We start from the raw sequence: 7,173 nt of genomic DNA, 5'->3' as shown, positions 1-7,173 counted from the left end.
CCAAGAGCTTGCACTGGAATACTACCAAACTCCGCACGATACAAAGACCGCCTGGCGCAGGCGGCTGCCCAGAAGCTGGCCGCATGGCCTGGGGAGGGCCCTGGTCACTTGAGGCTCCTCAGAGCTCCTCGCTGTCCCCTCTGCCTGCAGCACGGGGCTCTCGCCCGGTGAGGTGCAGCCTGGGAAAACACATCCGCCAGTTCTTTGGAGACTCCTCTCTATAAAAGGTGGGCCACTATCTCCCTTTGAGGGTCCCTGTCTCCCTGGCTCACCCGTAACAAACAGAACACAGAAGTGACAGGCGACTCCGAGACGAGCCGCGTGGAAGACATGCCGCTTTCTCCTGTGGCTCCTGCCAGGAGGTGAGGTCGGCATTCTAGTGGGAAAGCTGCGGCCCTGAGAGGAGGCCGGGGGCGGGGCAGAGAGACCGAGGCCTCTAACAGCACAGGAGTGAGGAGATGGTGCGATGGCTTCCCAGCGCGTCCTCTGGACTGGACTGAACCCCTGCCTCCCCTGCTTGCACATTACTAGATGGTGGGCCCAGGGAGGTGCTCAGGGCAGCAGCGCTGCGTTCCCCCCCACCCCCACCCCCAGCTTATTGCCGCTCTGGACTCACCTTGCCCACGTGAAGCAAGGCCTGGCTATTGCAAGGCCCGTCGCCAGGACTGAGCGCCAGCGGGTCCCCCGAGGGCTTTCAGCTGCTGGTGAGCTCCTGACTGGCCGGCTGCCCACTGGACTTCAAGCTCCAGCATCAGACGTGAAGCGCCTTCTGACCAGCCCAGCTCCTGGGTACCTTTCTTCCTGCTGGCGCTGCTGGTCTGGCCCCACTCAGGGAGCAGTGCACCAGCCCGTGGGCCTCTGGATAGCTGCCGCTCCAGCCAGCTCCCGACTAAAGCCTCTGGGGACACTCTGAGCCAGAGCCGGAAACTAAAGCCGCTTTCAAGTCCCTGGCGGAGGAAATGGAGATCCGTAAAGGATTCTCGCTCTGAGCACTGACACTGGGTGGTGTCTCCACAGTAACAGGCACCGATGCACCTCCAGAGTCCTGCGTGTGGCGGTGCGGCCACGGCTCTGCTTGATCACAGCTGATTCCTTTCGGAACACTCGCCTGCTCTGTGAATGCACGTCCTCGCTTCTTTCCCAGCTTTCCCACTGCATGCCGACCTCAGGAGGGCGGGCGCTTCTCTGCTTCCCACCGCACCCTCAGCACCAGCAGCCAGCTCTGCCTCTCCCGGGCTCTCTGTGCCCAGCTTTCTCAGCGGCCAGTTGGGATGCGGACATTAATACCTGTCTCATTGGGTTGTTGTGAGTATAAAATGATTTAATACTTAGAAGGTATTTCAAACATTGCCTTGCACATGGTAAACAGCCGAGCTATAAGCTGCTAGTATTTTTAATATTATAAAACTCAATAAATATTGTTGAGAGACTAAATGAAGGAATTCATTAATCTCTTTGTCCTATAACTTTAAGTATTCTAGACCAACTGAAACAGTCCCAAAGGCCTCTGACAGCTGAAACAGACGTGCCAAGGCTCGCAGCAAAGCTAATCTAATTCACTTGCAGGAGAGCTCTTAGGCCATTGCTCAGAACCTAATTATTTAATAGACTTAGAAGATATTTATTAGCCACCTAAAATGCAAAGCGCTGTGCTAGGTGCTGGGGGAAAGGAACAGAGAGTCACAAAGGTGAGTTAAGCTCATTATCTTCCCTCAAAAGAGAATGCTGTATAGAGAGGGAGACAGACAGGAGAGCGAGCCAGGAGGAGTGGGAGGGAGCAGAGCAGTGCTGATTATCAGGGTGGCCAGACTCAATTAGTCACAATTACATGTGTAACGAGCTTAATTATCTGGCTTCCTGGTCACAATGGATTGGAAATCGTGTTAGAGGAGAAAAAAGGAGGGCTGTAGCTAGAGGCAGGTACGTGGGCAAGGGCCAAATAGTGATAACTAGTGGGAGTAAGGAATCCTAATTTAAAAAAACACTGAAAGCAGAAATTAGACATCTGAAGCACATTGCTTTAAGGCCACTCATGTAAATCCAACTGCTGCATATGACAGAGTCTAGTGTTATAGTTACGATCTGGACTCTGGCCCCAAATGCAGTGTCCGCATCGCAGCATCACCTCTGCCCCTTGACTCATCTTTCTCATCCATAAAACTAAATAGGAATATCTACTTTGTAAAGTCACTGTCAGAATTAATTAGTTGATATTTGTAAAGACCTTAATATCAGCATCCCTGACCTTCACACACTAGAGGCCAGTGAGTCCTGCCATCCAGCTGTGACCACCAACTCGTGCCCCTGGGCCTGCGGGCTGGGAGCTGCTGTAGAACCCGCAGAGCCTGGGCCCGCTGCCCGCCTCCTCCTGTCACCAGGCTCCCTCTGACGTCAGACACCATGCCTGCTGAGCTGCTCACTGCCTCCTCCCGCTCTCTCCCTCCCGCTGGCCCCACAACAGACCCGGCATGTGGCAGAGCACATGAGCTGTCTGGCGAGCGAGGCTGGAAAACGCCGTCACCGTGTCAGCTGTAAGGCATTGTCTCCGTACGAATTAATTTCAGAAACAATGAAACTCGGGAAAGCCATCGGCCGCAGGAGCCGCCACAGCTGTGAGTGCGCTTCCGCAGCCTCTGAGCCCGGCCTGAGCGGCGCTGCACTCAGTGAGTGCTCCGGAGCCTGCTGGGTGTGATTAACTGAGAAAGGAAGAACTCTCCGTGGCTTTAGGGTATCTTTTGTAAACGATGTTTTTGTCGATTTCAGAGAGGAAGGGAGACGGAGAGAGCGATGGAAACATCTGTGATGAGCGAACCAAGGATCTGCGCCTCCTGCACGCCCCACAACTGGGCCTGTGCCCTGACTGGGAATCAAACTGTGACTTCCTGGTTCATAGGTCGACACTCAATCACCTAGCCACACAGGCCGGACGTCGGATATCTTTAGAATGGATTTAAACAGCAGACTAGTTCAGTGGGTGTGATTTAATTTGTTTTCCTCAAACAGCTGTGCTCTTCACCGATGCCTCTGGCTCCGTTTTGCACACAGAACCTTCACAGCCACAGGGAGCAGGGTGGGAGGCATGCTGAAGTGGATGAATAGGGTGCAGATCTACTTCTTAATGACAGTTACATGTGGATTTTATCATTACATCCTCTTCCGTAACAACAGTTGAAACACCAGTTTTCCACGGCATCAGCCCATCACAGTAAGGTGTTTTCCCCTCAAATTAAGACATCACCTAAATACGGACTCAGCAACACGGGGTGCTGGGCTTTTGATGGTTCAAGGGGAGGCGCAGGGGAGGAGGAATGGCCCAGGGCCAGTCAGACTTTACTCTGTGGGATAAGGCGCCCTGCAGGGTGATGGCAGTGCCGGGACTCCACTCCGGGCTAGGGGAGCTAGGGGCCGGGGGCGAAGAGGAGGAGGGAGGACAGAGACAATGGTGACAAGGTCTTCCTGGAGACCAGCCAGGACAGGGCTGCTTTGACTCCATCTGATCAGACTTGGTCTCCACAGTAGATTCTGAGCACAAATCGCCCATTGGAAGTTTGTCCTGTATCAGTTTTATTATTTACTAGAGGCCCAGTGCACAGGTGGGGTCCCTCTGGGTGGCCTGCAGGGACCGGTGGAAACCCGCAGTCCAACGCTGCCTGCAGCTCCTGCCTGCTGCCCCGCCACCCTGGCCCCACTGTGCCTGCCGCGGGCTCACGCCCAGTCAGTCCCGATCAGGAGAGGCTTGCGCTGCTGTGCTCGCCAGCCATGGCCCTGCATCTGTGCCCTCCCGAGGGGACTGGTGTATGGGATCGGGCTGAAACCGGCTCTCCAACAGCCCTTGAGGGGCCCTGGATTGCAAGAGGGTGCAGGCAAAACAGAGGGACCCCACTGGTGCACAATTGGGCTGGGGAGGGACTGTGGGAAAGCTCCAAGGTGGGTCTGGCCCATCTCACTCAGTCCCCATAGGCCAGTCTTCAGCAGCAAGCTAACCTACTGGTCGGAGCATCTGCCCGCTGGTGGTCAGTGCATGTCAGCGGGTGATTGAGCAGCATTAGCATATCATTAGCATATTATGCTTTGATTGGTTGTTGGTTGTTCTGCTACTTGGTCTATTTGCATATTAACCCTTTGTTACATAGGATTATTATTTTTTGTTAATACTCTCCAGAGAGTTTTTTCCTATTGCAGTTTCCTATTGAGCAGGTGTGGGGCTGCAGGCAGAGTCCCCACAGGCTGTAGAGAGAATGGAAGGGAGGAGCAGAGATAGAGAGAAACAGAAACATTGATTGGTTGCCTCCTGTTCGTTCTGGGTTAAGCCTGCAACCTAGGTGCATGCCCTTGACCAGAATCGAACCAAGACTCTCTCCTCTCTGTATCTGCTCATCAACCAGCAGAGGGAGCCCAGGAGGTGGCCTGTGTCTGCTCTGGGCTGAATTACATGACCCCCTCCTCCATTCATGTGGGGAAGTCCTAACCCCAGCACCTCAGGAAGTGACTGTAGCAGGGATGAGTCTGCAAGAGGTAATTGGGTACACAAGGCAATCAGGGGCCCAGAGAGGAAGGAACTGCAGGGTGACTGGCCAGAGCAAAGGCCGCGGGAGGCACCCTCTGCCTGCCGAGGAAAGGCCGGGAAACCAGCCCGCTGCGCCTGGTCTGAGTCTCCGTTCCAGAGCGGGAGGCAGCAGCTGGCATAGGTCACCCCGGAAAGGCTCCTCTCCCCGAGGGGCGCTGGTGGGCCCAGCTGATAAGGGTGCTCCTCCTGCAGCCTGTCCCCCTCTCCCCCCTCCCCCGGCCCCAGACGCCCGCTCATTGCATTTCACTATAAGCTTCACAGATGACGGCCTGCAGACAAGGTCAGCGAGCAAAAACATGGTGAAACCAGGGTGCGAGGCAGAGACGGTGGCGACATCCTCTTCCTCGGGGCCGGCGAGGGCCAGGGTGACGGCTGGCTGCCAGACGGAGACGTCAGCCCCTGCGGGAGAGGCAGGTGCCGCACACAGGCCCGCCCGGCCACAGCCAGGGAACTCGGGGCCGTGGGTGAGGGCTTTCCTCTGTGTGAATCACGGAGACGGGGGACGCAGACGGTCCCGGGTGAGGTTCCCGGGGGGCCTGGGCGGTGGGGACAGGCGGGCGGGCTGCGGGCAGGAGGCGGAGGCGCTGGCGGCTGGGGGGCCTGGGGCGGTGCTCGGGACCCCGGGTAGAAGAGAGACCTCTGCACGGTGTGTGGCTCACACACACAGACCCACGCACTGAGGGGGAAGGCGCGCTTCAGGAGGAAGGGGTGGGGGGAGAGCAAGGGCGGGGCTGCGGGCAGAGTCCCCGCAGGCTGTTTCTGGCTGGCACAGTCCCTGCCCGAGGCCGCCTGGGCGCTGGGTGCCTGCTCAGCCTCCTCTGCACAGAGGGCAGGAGGGGGCCGGCCCGGCCGGCCTTCAGGGAAGGCCCCCAACCACACGCCCCTCCAGGCCGCACCACTGCGCCCCCTCCCTCCGCCCCGGCCAGTCCCGCTGGCCGCGCTCCTCCTGTGCCCGCTCCCCAGCCTCTGCCCTCCTGTGCCCTCTTCCTGTGACCACTTCCCTTTGCTCAGAAACCTGGAATGGGCTCTGCCTTCCTGCTGGGAGCTTGATGGACACCGACAGCATCAGCGTTACCGACAAGTCAGAGGCCACACCACCCTGAGGCCGCCCGGCAGACCCACCATCAGAGGTTAAAACTGCGAACAGGGGACTCGCAGAAACTCCAGGGCCCAGGCCCAGCCTCAGGCCGGAGCTCGGCTCTCACCGAGTTTGCATTCCATCAGCAGACACAACCAGTCGCTGCCTCTGCTGGGCGTGAGGGTTAGGGTGCTGGGCCTCTCCGGCCTCGCTTGGGCGGAGGTCGTTCTGTTGGAGGGAGAGGAGGAGGCTGGGAGGAATGGATGTTCTAAGCAGCCGCCTGAGTCCGAGGAACTGGCCCATTTCCAGTTGTTGGGCCACAGACTTGACTTTTAAGAGTGACAGTTGTTTTTGTGTGTTTTTTTGTGACAACTCTGCCTTTTTCTTCCTGACTTAAAACGGTGCTTGCACACAGGGGTTCCTCAGTAAATACCAGCAGAAGTGCATTTGTCATTCAGTCATTTGCTGGTTACCAAGTAGTTGAATAATTCAGGATTCTTGATTGCAAGTACTAGAAAGTCAAATCACATTGGCTTCAGCAAAAAGAAATGGACTGAGTAATGCACCGGTTGCTGGGACAGCTTCAGGCGTGGCTAGATCCAGGTGCTCAGATGACGCCTGGCCATCTCTCCATTCCCAAGCCCTGGTTTTCCCGTGACGCTCCTCGAGACAGACTCTCCCAGGAGGGAGTGAGAAGGCCCCAGCTGAGATCCTACCGGAACAAGAGCCACCAGGAAAGAAAGAACGTTGTTAAAATATATCTTCAGTGAAAAATCCGGAGCTCATCTCACACACACCCCTGACATTCCTGGCTGGCCGCCTGCCCCGTGGCCAAGTGGGACTAGGGCCCCCATGGCCCAGTGGGACCAGGGCCCCCGTGGCCCCAGGAGGACCAGGGCCCCCGTGGCCCGGTGGGAGCCAGCGCCCCCATAGCCCCAGGGGGACCAGGGTGCCTTGATTCCCTCCCCGCGGACTGCACGGCAGCCCCAGGAGGACCAGCTCTGTAGGAGAGGCAGGGAGTATGTGACAGGACAGAGGGAGCTGGGCCGCAGACGCACAGCGGCCATTGGACATGGGTGGCAGGCAGTGTGGGTCAGGGGTCAACCTCGGGACACCTGTCACTGTCCTCTCTCAGTTTAGGAATAGCCAAGCCTTTAAAGGGGTTTGTATGAGTTTGTCAGAGCTTATTGACCCAAATGGAAGACGTGCTTGGGAGCTTTGAGGCAACGCCTCCCAGAGCAACGCCTCCCAGAGCAGCCTCCTACCCGCACCAGACCCCGCCACTGGGCGGTGAGGACCAGATCGCTGCCACCCGCCCAGCACAGCGGGCTCTCCCCTGGCTGTGGGGTGCAGGCCTGTGGGGATGCAGGGCTGTGGGGTGCAGGCCTGTGGGGTGCAGGCCTGAGGGGGTGCAGGGCTGTGGGGTGCAGGCCTGTGGGGTGCAGGGCTGTGGGGGTGCAGGGTGTGGTGCAGGCCTATGGGGATGCAGGGCTGTGGGGTGCAGGCCTGAGGGGATGCAGGCCTGTAA

Source organism: Pipistrellus kuhlii, unplaced genomic scaffold (assembly GCF_014108245.1).
Source record: "Pipistrellus kuhlii isolate mPipKuh1 unplaced genomic scaffold, mPipKuh1.p scaffold_m20_p_11, whole genome shotgun sequence".
In the NCBI taxonomy this organism is placed as follows: domain Eukaryota; kingdom Metazoa; phylum Chordata; class Mammalia; order Chiroptera; family Vespertilionidae; genus Pipistrellus; species Pipistrellus kuhlii.
Note: the sequence above shows the minus strand (reverse complement) of the source record.